Source organism: Camelus bactrianus, chromosome 8, assembly GCF_048773025.1.
Source record: "Camelus bactrianus isolate YW-2024 breed Bactrian camel chromosome 8, ASM4877302v1, whole genome shotgun sequence".
Taxonomy (NCBI): Eukaryota; Metazoa; Chordata; class Mammalia; order Artiodactyla; family Camelidae; genus Camelus; species Camelus bactrianus.
In genome coordinates this window covers 55039984-55051935 of record NC_133546.1, presented here as the reverse complement: position 1 = coordinate 55051935, position 11952 = coordinate 55039984, and the positions used below count along the sequence as shown (strand labels likewise).

The window sequence follows — 11952 nt, the reverse complement described above, 5'->3', positions numbered from 1 at the left end:
ATTCAGCATTTTTAGGTGGGTGGGAAGAGGGGCTATCCACATCAGTTAGTTCACCCCGTGTTACATTCACTAGAAGTTTTCACTTGAAATTTAAAGTAAGGTTGATGTGAAGAATTGGTGCTTTTCCTTTCCTCCTGATACTGGCATGTCAGGCTGCATTGACAGAAGAACGCTTTCCAAAACAGAGTGTATTCTGCACTGGCAACTCAGTCCTTTATTCTGGCTGCAAAGTCACACAGAGACTTTTTAAATAGGTCAAAATACTCCTTTCTAAAAACTTGGAAAGAAAATCAGAAACGTATTCCTTTATTTTTAGGGCTTTCTTGCAGGAGAGGGATTATAGTGCTTTCTGTAGCTCCACGAATTGCTAGGACCAGTGTGTGGAAGAGGTAGAGAAACTCATTTGTTGCAGCTTGAGGAAAATTTTGCAGCAATTTGTCCTGACTTGTCAGATCCATTTGCCTACTCTTGGATGTTTCAGAGGAAAGTATGGCAACCACCTGTTTGGAAGAAGTGTTGTTCTGCTAAGAGAAATGACCATCTGAACACCTTAAATCCTATGAGTGGCCATAACTCCAACAAAGTCCCAGCAGATCCAAGCCTGATGCAATCAAGGGGGAGTTAATGTGCCTAAGCCAGGTACCTCCAGTCAGGATTTGACTTGCAGGTGCTTGTAGGTAGGAGCTATCACTGAGCTGACCACAGTAAGAACTGGAGGGAAAAAAAATCTCAGGTCTGGGGGTAACGATAACCACAGAGAGAGCTATGAAGACAAAAATTGTGTGGGGCCTTTGAATATGTGTAAGAAGAAATCAAAATCAAAAGGAACTTTGTAGAAAAGTTTGGGAGAAGCCAAAATCTTCTATTCCTTGGCAAACTCAATCTAAAGTTTCCTCATCTTGCTTTTTTAATGGAATAATATCATTGGTACTCACCTGAAAAATAATTTTGAAGTCAGTGTTTTCTTATTTGGATGTTTCTCTTTATACTTTTCCTGAACAAGTTGTACAAAATGTAAAAGTTAATGTTGCAGATTGAAAATATTTCATATCCTGCAAGAAATTCTAAACCTACAAAAGCAGTTAAAATGTGTGTATAAAACAGTATTTTTATTACATCTTTTGGGGTGCACATATTTTTCTAATGATTTATAAAATATTGAAAGAGTGATTTACAGAATATATATGTATTTCTTTTCTCTGCTGTGAAATCATAAATGGTAATTTGGTAAGTTCTGCCTTTACTATTGTACTTTCTTTATTTGAAAAGATGATTAAAATCATACTGAGAGAATTTATTCTGAAAGAAGCAGTAATAGAAGTATGTTACCACAAAGGCATCACACACATGAATAAACACACACACAGACACACACAGTGTTTTGTTTCTTATTCAGTCAATAAAGTATGAATTTTTGGCCAATAGATATATTTAATTAATTAAACATATTTGAGGACTTGGTACATGAAATGTATTAAGCTAGTTGATATAAAAGTACACAAGTGAGTGGGAAAAAAAGCCTCCCTTTACAGGAGCACAAACTCTTGAAGATATAGACCATAAAATATTATTGAAGTAACCCAGTGGTAGGTAGATAATTAACATAATCATTTACAGTGTATATCTCTGTATCCCTTGGTAGATGGCAAGCTCCTAGAAGGCAGAGATTTCTTATTGAACTGAAGTATTTTGACAGTAGGCAACCCTGCCTTCAAATTGTAAATAAATGCATAATCAAATAAAACCAATTATCATAAAACTAACATACTGAACAATCTCAACAAACCAAAACCAACTAAAACAACCAGAACAAGATTTGGTAAATAAATGAGGGGAGGATATAGCTCAGTGGTAGAGTGCATCCTTCACATGTATGGGGTCCTGGGTTCAATCCCCAGTACCTCCATTAAAATTATAATAAATCAAATTACCCACTCCAAATAAAAATAAAAATAAATTTAAAAAAGATTAAATAAATAAAAACCCCAGGTTAAGTCAATGTAATTAGTTTTAACACCATGGATATATTGGAAGGATGGTGTTTCTCTCACACCCCAAGAAACTTTCCAGGTCTATTAAAAAAAAAAAAAACCATACAGTACGTCTACTGTCTCTTCACATGCAATTTTTAGACAAACCTGGCATCTTGTAATTAATGTTGTCATTACTGAACCCCTACTGTTCATTGCTTCATTCAGCTAACACATTTATTAAACATTACATTAGTTTCCTATGGCTGCTGGAACAAATTACAAACGTGGTAGCTTAAAAAACATACCTTTATTTTCTTGCAGTTCTGGAACTTAGAAGTCTGAAGTCAATTTCACTGGGCTGAAATCAAGGTGCTGGCATGGTCACTGCCTTCGGAGGCTTAGGGAAGAATCTGTTTTCTTGCCTTTTCCAGTGTCCAGAGCAGCATTCCTTGCATTTCTTTACTTGTGGCCCCTTCCCCAATCTTAAAAGTCATCAGTATAGCATTTTGATTCAGTGATCAGACTGCCTTTTGCTCTATCAAATTTCTCTCTGTCTGCCTTTTGTAAGGACAGTTGTGATGACAGGACTCACCCGGGTAATCCTTCATCACATCTGCAAAGTCTCCTTTGCCTTGTAAAGCAACATTTCACAGGTTCAGAGGATTAGGACTTAGATATCTTTGGGGGCCATTATCGAGCCTACCACAAGCACTTACTATGTGCTGGATATAGGAGATGCAGCTGCGAATCAGACTTCTCTGTATCTGTACTCATGGAGCTCAAAATTATGGAAGGTAGAAAAGATGTACAAGGCACAGACTTCCTTTTTGATTGGGTTCTCTAACAGAAGAAATGTTGTCTCAAAGAATAAATGCATGTTTTCCTTTTTCTCTTTTAGTGAGAAATTACCAGTTACTTTTTAGAACGAGCCAGCACAGAAAATCACTTTGTAGCCAATACTGTTGAGAAGAATTACTTGTATATAAATAGAGAATGAGTGGGCTTACCTAGCTTAGGAAGTAGCAAGCCTTTTTTTCTTTTAGTGACTTTGCAAACTATTCCTTTTTTATGTCAGGAGAGGGTGGTTTATGGCAGAAGAAAGATTAGGTCAATTTGGTAAAGGAACCTAAGGCATCCTGGAAAGGAAGAAACCCAGACCCTAATGCCTTTGGAAATGATTCTGTCAAACATGAACTTTAAGTGAGGTAACATTTGGGGCACGGCTGATTAGGGTATGAAACTAATGTACTGTCACAATACATGAAAATTCCTTCCCTCAAATCACCAAGAGGCTCTGAATTAACCTGTGGAGTAGTTTCCTCACTCAGGAAGTGTTGCATCTCCTTGTTGGTCCAGCTTTCAACTAAAGGCATGCGTCTGTCTCAACTACCACCATGCCTGTGAACAGAACAGGGTCTCCCTCAGGAGAGATGGCCCACACTCAGTCATTGGCGCATTCACATCTCACAGCACCAACCAACCAGAGGTGAACTTCCTGCCACCTCTGTAAGGGAAGCTAGTGACACTGAAACGCTCTCCCATCTCCATCACTCAAGAGTGCTATGACCTGGGCAAGTGCTTGAATCAGAGAATGAAAGAGCTTTTGTCAAGGGATTTGGCCCCTTTAGTTGGTATCTTAATTTGTTCAGGGGTGCTATAACCACATAGCATAGACTAGATGGCTTATAAATTTCATTTATTTCTCAGTTCTGGAGGCTGAAAGTCCAAGATTAGAGTTCCAGTATGGTCTGGTGTGAGCTCTTTTCTGGGTCATAGACCTTGTTTCATCCTCACATGGCAGAAAGGGAAACAAGGGATCTATCTGAACCCTCTTTTATAAGGGCATTAATTCCATTCATAAGGGCTCTGGTTGCATTACCTAATAATTTCCCAAAGGCCCACCTTCTAATGCTAACACCTAGAGTGGTGGGTGGAGGGGTTATTTCTTCATATGATTTTAGAGGGATACAAACGTTGAGAGCATAGCAATTGAGAATTACCAACACTGAGTTTAATTCTGGGCTGTGAGTCAATCCCAGAAGAGCCTCTACTAGTGGTTAAAGAATGCACTCTAGTCCCTGTGGCCACTGCAAGGCCAGGGAATTTACACAGCTCGGTTTGATACGTGATCTGCCAAGGCCAGCTTCTTCTTTGACCTGTGTCACAATTCATGAGTTTATGTTAGATTGGATTCTTTGCTGTCACAATGCTGGTAGGTACTCGGGGTCTCTGGGTACTTAAATGGTGAAAGGATTAGAACATTAGGGAAACAGGTAAGAGTTTGTATCTCAATTGTCTGCTATCAGCTGGTGGAAGTTTTGGTGTTCTACGCAGGGCACTTGGAGTTACATTCTCTGCATCTCAAAAATGTGTCAAGAGGTATACCAGTTAAACTCCGTAAAGCCAGATACAATATTGTGAATGGAATGACAATTTACTTAATGAAGAAATTATTGCTGCATTTTATATTACTCCCTATAAATGTACTAGGGATCCAAAGACTGGAGCAATCAGGATGTAATACAATAGCCATAAAGAAGGTAGACTTGACATGGGACATTAAAGCATAGTGTAGTGGGTAATTGAACTTTTGTTCTGGGATTTATTTTATTTGTTTCTTTTAGCTATTTAGAATCTGAAAACCCTTCTGGTTTTGGAGGAACACCATAGTGAGTGTCTTGTGCCCACTTCCCATTAAGAAAGCCAAAGGGACTGATTTCCACTTCAAGGAAGCTAAGAAGATACAAACATGTAACCTAGGCATAGCTAAGCAGATTACTTCAGCCCAAAATTTGAATCTTGAAGAAATGAGGCAAACAATGCAAACAGAATTGAGAAATTCTGGTAGTATCAACAACTTTGAGAGTTCAGTACATCCCTGAAAGGAACAGTACCCTAATCTGGACTGTTGTATGAGGCTGTGTTCCCAATGCCCAGCCCTTCTGGGTTCCTGTCCATTGCCACTTCCTAAAGGACTAGCCTTCACCTTTGTGCTTTTCTCTATACCTTTTCACAGAAAGTCTATCTGTGTTTTAGTTTGCCATATTCAGTTTCTATTTCTGTTAAAAAAAAAAATAACTGACTAATGGGAGTGAAGAGGATGTGGACAGGAACTGAGAAGAGACCTCAGGTGAGTGGAGATACAATGGCATGATTTATCTAGAAGACTCTAATAAAACGTCCAGGACTGCAGGGGGGAAAAAAGACTTGAAATACAGCTAGTCCTCTGTATCTGCAGGTTCCACATGGCAAATTCAACCAACCTCGGTGGAAAATATTTTTTAAAAACAATTAAAATTCTAGAAAGTTCTAGAAAGCAAAACTTGAATTTGCCACACTCTGGCAACTATTTTCATAGCACTTACATTGTATTTACAACTATTTATACAACATTTATATTGAATTAAGTATAAGTAATCCAGACATGATTTAAAGTATAAGGGATGGTATTCATGAATTATTTGCAAATGATACTATGGCATTTTATATAAAGGACTTGATCATCCATGGATTTTGGTGAGGGGTGGGGGGCTGGAACCAATCTCCTGCAGATACCCAGGGACAACTGTATTCAGGAGACAGACAGTAAGGACAGTTCTAGGACTAGAACAAACAGTACGTTTCAGGAAGTAGGGTTAAATAACAATGACTAAGTAACCTCCTAGTTTTTTATTGTTTTATCATTGCCAACAATTGCTTGACTCAGCTGCCCCTAGGCAAGTATCAACTTGTAGTCTCAGAAAACCCTTCTTCCTGGAATACACAGGCCTGGGTTAAAATTCTCTCTCTCATGACCAAAAGGACAGTGATGTCTCCACCTTTTTCCAAATCTCCCATTACTGCAAGAGAAGAAAAGAACTAGAAAGATATGCACTAGGCTATAAAACAAAATTACAAGACGCAGAGCTGGGTGAGAACACCAGTGCATGGAAGATTCACAAGGGCTTATTTATATAGACCACTGATGAGATTGTCCAAACCTAGTCCTCAACTCATAGGTGGATGTCACAGATGGGCAGTTTCCCAATCTATCCACAAGCCATAGTGGCATATGCTGTGGTCTTCAGTCACCTCCCAGGATAACTGCTGGAAACCCAGTTTCCTGAAGACCCTTTGTATAATAGTGTGTTGTGGTGAAGTGAAATCAATTAGCTAGGGAAGAGCTTCTCATCCAGGGTGCCACTAATGTGCTACAGGTATGCCAAGCTATCAATCTCCTTAATCCTAGGATTTACCATGTAGGGTCTGGGATAGTCAGAGCCACAGATCCATCATGTTCACTGCAAGTAGGATGTTTGCTTCAATGTTTTATGAAAATATTATTGTTTGACAAAATGTGAACAAGGATGGGAAGCACTAGGCAGAACCAACCCTCACTAGCCTCTCTAAACTAAGAACTCTGGGAGAATCTGGTGACACATTCCAGTCAGTATCTACATAGGCCTCAGCAGACCTCTGTCAATTCCATTCCAATTAAATCCAAATAGGTTTTTTTTTTAATGGATCTTAGCTGGCTCATATTAAAGTTTACATGAAAAAGCAAAGAGCCAAGAATAGCTAAGGCAATTTAGAGAAGAATCATCGTGAAAAGGGGCTTGCATAATGTTTGGATACATAGAGTTGAGTGCATGGGTGTTCATTATGTTACTATGTTATTATCTGTACTTTTCTGCATCTAAAACACGTCAAAATTAAACTTTAAAACTTTTAGAAGAAAATAGAATAGCTTATAGTCTCTGGTTGGGAAGACTTGTAAATAAGAAAGAAAAAAGCACAAATTTATAATCTAAAAAATATATTAAATTCAACTAATGGTACTTTAAAATATATAGCTTTTGGTCATCAAAAGACACTATAAAATGTAAAAAGACAATTGACAAACTAAGAGAAGTCATTTACAACCCATATGAATGACCAGAGAAAAGTATTTGAACTCTAAAATATATAAAGATTTAAAAAATAAAATTCTAAAAAAACGTAAAAAAATAAAATTCTAAATATATATATAGACAAGATTATCTACAAATTAATTTTCAGGAATGATCAAGCCAATAAAAAATAAGCCAAAACTAAGAACAGACATCCCACAGAAACCTTAATAGCCACTAAGCATATAAAGATGCACAACTCTATTAGCAAGGTAGGGAGGGGATGCAAATTGAAACAGCAATCAGATGCTACCACCACGCAAACATTTAAAAATCTAACGAGTGTTATAATGATGTGCCAGCCTAATCCATATGAAATAATTTGTATATAGAGGAATCTCAAAATGTGAATGTGTAGTGAAAAAGAAGTTAAGAGGAAAAATTCAGTATAACTCATTATATAAAATACAATAACAGGATAACTATGTTTTAGGGAATTGTACATATATATAACTATTTTCAAAAAAGCAAGGAAATGAGTAATATAAAATTTAGCATGATTATCTGTGACTGCAAGGGAAACATTTTAAAAGAGGTCTTCTTAGAAGGCTTCAATAATGCTGTTTTTTGGTGTCTTCAGCTTTGTAGTGGGTACTTGGTGTTCTTTTTACCATTATCCTTTAAAATGTGCACATCTGGGATACATTCATATATGTATATTTCACAATTAAAATTTGTTTAAGAAACCCAGTGAGATTTTTAAGGAGAGCCCATCACTCTTGTTCACAAAAGCAACTTCTAGGCTGTGAGTCAAGATTTCCTTGTTACTATGTAACCAACAAAATAGAGAATTCTCTTGGCCCTGAGGCTGATGTAAGGTGAAAGTCTTCAGCTGTAACCTCTATCTCAAAAGTTCTTGTTCTTCACAGCTGCCTCATTGTTCTCAATTATTTCTATAAGTACTTCAACAGGAATGTGATTTTATAAATTTGCAAATTTAAAATGTCATCTTTGTCTACTTTTAGCTTCCAAGTAAAGTTGCATTTTTTTTAAAATAGGCAAACAGTTCCTTAATTTTAAAAGTTTGAAAACTGCCAGTGTACTCGAGTTAAAAGCAACTTTTGAACGCTTCACATCAAAAGCAGCTGTCCTCTATTAGTGAAAGCTTCCCATCCCAGCGGATCTTAAAGACCAGTTTCTAAGAGAGGAAAGGGCCCTCCCCAGTTGGGGAAAGAGGATGGGAATCCAGCGCAATTCTACTTCGCCCCTTTGCTCCTCTCTTAACTGGACGCCCAGAAAAAAAAAAAAGCTGCTCCCTCTTTCACCCACACCCCTCCCGTCCCTCACCGGCAAGGAGGAGGCTGCCACGGGAGGCCATAGCCCCGCCCACTCACGACCTTCGCTCCTCCCAGGCCCCGCCCCCGGGGCTCCCGGGACGCTTTGCGCGCGCCCTTGGGAGGCGGGGCTGTTTGAGCTCGAAGCGTTGCGGCCGTGGGCGCCCTCTCCTCCCGGCGTCAACATCTCCGGCGGCCGAGTTTGTGCTGTTGGTGGCTGGATTCCCAGACTCTGGTGAGTAGCTGGAGGATTCAGGGCTCTCCAGACGCGGTTGCGGCCGGCTCGGGGCCCATCCTCAGCGCCTGCGCGCTCACCTGCCAGTCAATCTGCTCGCCTGCCGGAGGGCCTTTGGCCCTGCGCCCCGGCGGCCGGTGGCGTCGAGCTGCTAGCCTTGGGGCCTCGGGACGCCCCACGTTGACACTCTTGCCCCTTATTTTGCCCTGGTTAGCTTTGCTGCGCTCTGTCCTGCTGTATCCCCTCCTTGCTGGCCTTGTCTCCGCCGCTTCTTTGGAGCAGAACTCCCGGTCGCGTCAGTTTTCCTTTCCCCAGCAAGTTGGGAATTTCGGGGAGTGACGGGAGCCTTTCAGCGCCCTGCACTTTTGTCCTCAAACTCTGCCTTGAGCCTTCGGGGCTAGTGGGAAGGTGGTGGCCTTCCGGGCTGGGGCTGCAGCAGGAAGGTAGCGGTCGCTGGTCTGCGGACGGCGTCGGGAGAGGAGAGCGAGGATGGCGAGGCCTCGCAGAGAAATTACTTTCACCTGTTTTCACGTTCACCTGTTAACACTTTTGGCTCCATCATTCTGGACTGTTAGCCTTTGCTAAGTCTCAGGATGCAACCAGGCTGCAGTAGTATCTTTCCCCGTTACCAAAGGAGCAAATTGAAATTTAGGCAGTTAGGATAGTTTGTTTTCATTTCATTATTGCAAGACCCTATGGGTAAGAGTTAAGGGAAAACGTGGAAGTGCTTAAAAAAGTAAAACAATGGAGGATACTGTTAATTATATGACTTTTAAAAAAAAGGTAAATAGTACTGGAATGGGTTGTTTATGGTACAGTATTTAGACAACCGTTTGAAGAAAAATATAAACAAATAAAATCTAGGTATTGGTAATATTAAGTCACATTCTTTGCACAGCTTTTCATAACAGTGTTACTTCATTCAATATTTAGCTGTACGTAAACCTTGAAAAAATAGTTATTCAGTGAATCTTGTGGATTTTCAGACTCTGCGTGAAACATCACCAGAGTTGTTGCTGTTACTCATGAGTAGTAAGCGTATGGTAAGAAAGTAAGCTTTCTTCAGATTAAATTTGGACTACAGTTTATGGGTAGGTAGTAGATAGTCATTGTTTCTAAATTCTTAGTCTTTAAATGAAAACATGACCATATGTCAGCAATTTTCATGTGTCACAAAATTTGCGATCTTCTGTTGTGTGAACTTGGTTTGTCTTAAAATGTTGCGGAAGGTGGAGTAACGTGAGGGCAAGCGCTCGACCTCTGCTCTGCTCCTGGCTCGTTGCTTAACCTCAGACAGGTTACTTAGCCATTTATTAGCCCAGAGGCTTGGAAAAAGTTACCAACTGCTCTTGTGCCTTACTTCAATCATCTGTAAAATGGTGTTAAAGAGAATTTCTACTTCATAGGTTGATGCAAAGATTGAAAATGGAATGATGAGAATTAACTGAATTTCTGTTAACGAAAGGGTACAGGTGTTTACATTAATGCTGACCTGGGCAAGGAACCCTTGGAACAGAAACTGATTTTGAAAGTTCCAGGTGTGTCTTCTAGTACTAGTTATGTTTATCTTCAGTGGCTTCTTAGAAAATACTAGGAAAAGAGCTAGAAGAAGAAAAAAGCACCAGAAATCTATAGAATATAACAATAAATAATTAAAAAGGGAAATCTTTCTGGCTTTTCTGAGTAACAGGATCTCAGCAAATACTTTCTGAGATAATAATTGATACCGTACTGATTCTAGAGCTCTTGTACCTCACTAGACCTTCATGTCAAAAACAAACATTTCAAAGATTAGAAGACCTTCAAGTCATAAAACACAAAACTAGTTTCAAAAGAACCTACTGTGTATTACTTCTGTGTATTATTATCCCATTCAAACTTCACTTTAAAGATACCAGATTGTTTTTTTGGAATTTTTTTCTCTCAGGTGACTTCTGAAACTTCATTTTGTTGAAACTGAATAAGTATTCTCTACTCCTTTCCTGAACATCATTAGACCTGTTAGGATTCTCAAGTTTCATTGTTTTGCTAAGTTGGACATGATAAATTTTATTTAAATGGATTTTTTAAATTATTGAATTATCTATTTATGATTCTTCGTATATAATGTGTTCAGTATAAACTACAGACATGTCAAATGTATGTATAGTGAGTAGAATCTATTTATATACATACTGCCCGATCAGATACCAATGTCAAAAAAAGGGCCTGAAATTAAATTTTTTTAAGCTGAACATTTAATGTTCCTTGACTAAATATAAGATTTGTTGGGTTCTACTAGAATATAAAGGTAAGGACTCCATTTCTGGACCTTATGAGCAATCTAGTAGAGGATATAATACATGTAAATAAATAGCATGATGCAATGCATAAAGAAATGTCAGTTTAAAAAAGTAGGTAATGCTGTAACAATGGACTGTATGGGAAAGTGAGCACTTTGCACTCTGGAATCATTCATTAGAGGTGTGAAGAAGAGGGAGCATTTCAGCTTTGTCCTGAAGGATGAGAGTAGTATTTCAAAAGTTAGCCATATGGGGAATAGGTATGTAGAGAGAGAACACTATGTGTTGGTCATTGATTGCTTGCCAGACACCCATCTTTACTAATAATCATCATCAGAATAAGTAATTGTTCATATTTATTCAGTGTTACACTAAGTCTGAAATGATTCTGTGAGTTTTATAATATTAACTTACTTCATTCTCACAAAAATCCTGTGAGTGAGGTAATAGTAACTCATTGTAAAGATGAGAAAAAGAAGCAGGGAAAGATCATGTCACCTGCGTAGGTGAACTAGCTAAAAAATGTCCCAGCTAGAATTTGATCTCAAGCATTTGAGCTGCAGAACCCATACTTCTAATCACAATGGTCTACTGCCTTTATTTAGGTTGAGATGACTTATTGTTCATTGAGATCAGGAGGTTGGGATAGAGCCAGTGGATCACCTATAATTAGGTGATAAACATTTTAAGTGAATGAATTGAATAAGTAATGTGAAAGGAAAAGAGAGACCAGCTTAAGAAATTAGATTTACAGGCAAGAGGGGGAACAAAGGGCAGCTTTCATAAATACAGTGTATTTTGTGTTCATCTATAGCTCTGAGAAATGAATTTAACAAATATAAAAAGTCTCCACTCTTTGCTTCATATATTTCTTCACTTTTCTTTTTTTAAAATCCAATTAATATTTACATTTGATTAAAACATTGCTCTTTTACATTTTATTTCGTATACGTATCTTGCATGATTTACAGATCAACTTTGTCCAAAAATAGAAGAATTAATTTTTTTAAGGTGATGTTAAAACTCAGTGTCACACAAGTAGGTCAGAATAGCTGATTTGAACTTAGATTTTCCAATTCCAAGATCAGTATTTTTCCTATTATATATCCCGACTCCTCCATGCATTTCACGCCATTCAGCTGATCAACATTACAAAAATCAGTGTCTTACAAATTTCTAAATCCAGTAGTTGTTTATTCCATTCTCTGTGATTTGTCAATATTCAGTACCATTGATTATAAAATACCTACCCCAAACAAA

At 38.4% G+C, this 11952-nt stretch overlaps 1 protein-coding gene and 1 non-coding gene across 3 annotated transcripts in view; both read left to right on the top strand.

The window, feature by feature from the left end:
- Nucleotides 1-1833: 1833 nt before the first annotated feature.
- Nucleotides 1834-1906, top strand: TRNAV-CAC (transfer RNA valine (anticodon CAC)). The gene has a single exon. It is a non-coding gene; the product is annotated as a tRNA-Val (tRNA).
- Nucleotides 1907-8260: 6354 nt separating this feature from the next.
- Nucleotides 8261-11952, top strand: part of MANEA (mannosidase endo-alpha) — a 60139-nt gene continuing 56447 nt past the window's right edge. For both annotated transcript variants that reach the window (XM_074368608.1, XM_074368607.1), the window contains exon 1: nucleotides 8261-8410. The gene's annotated coding sequence lies outside the window, so the exon portion shown is untranslated. The remainder of the gene's footprint in view (nucleotides 8411-11952) is intronic.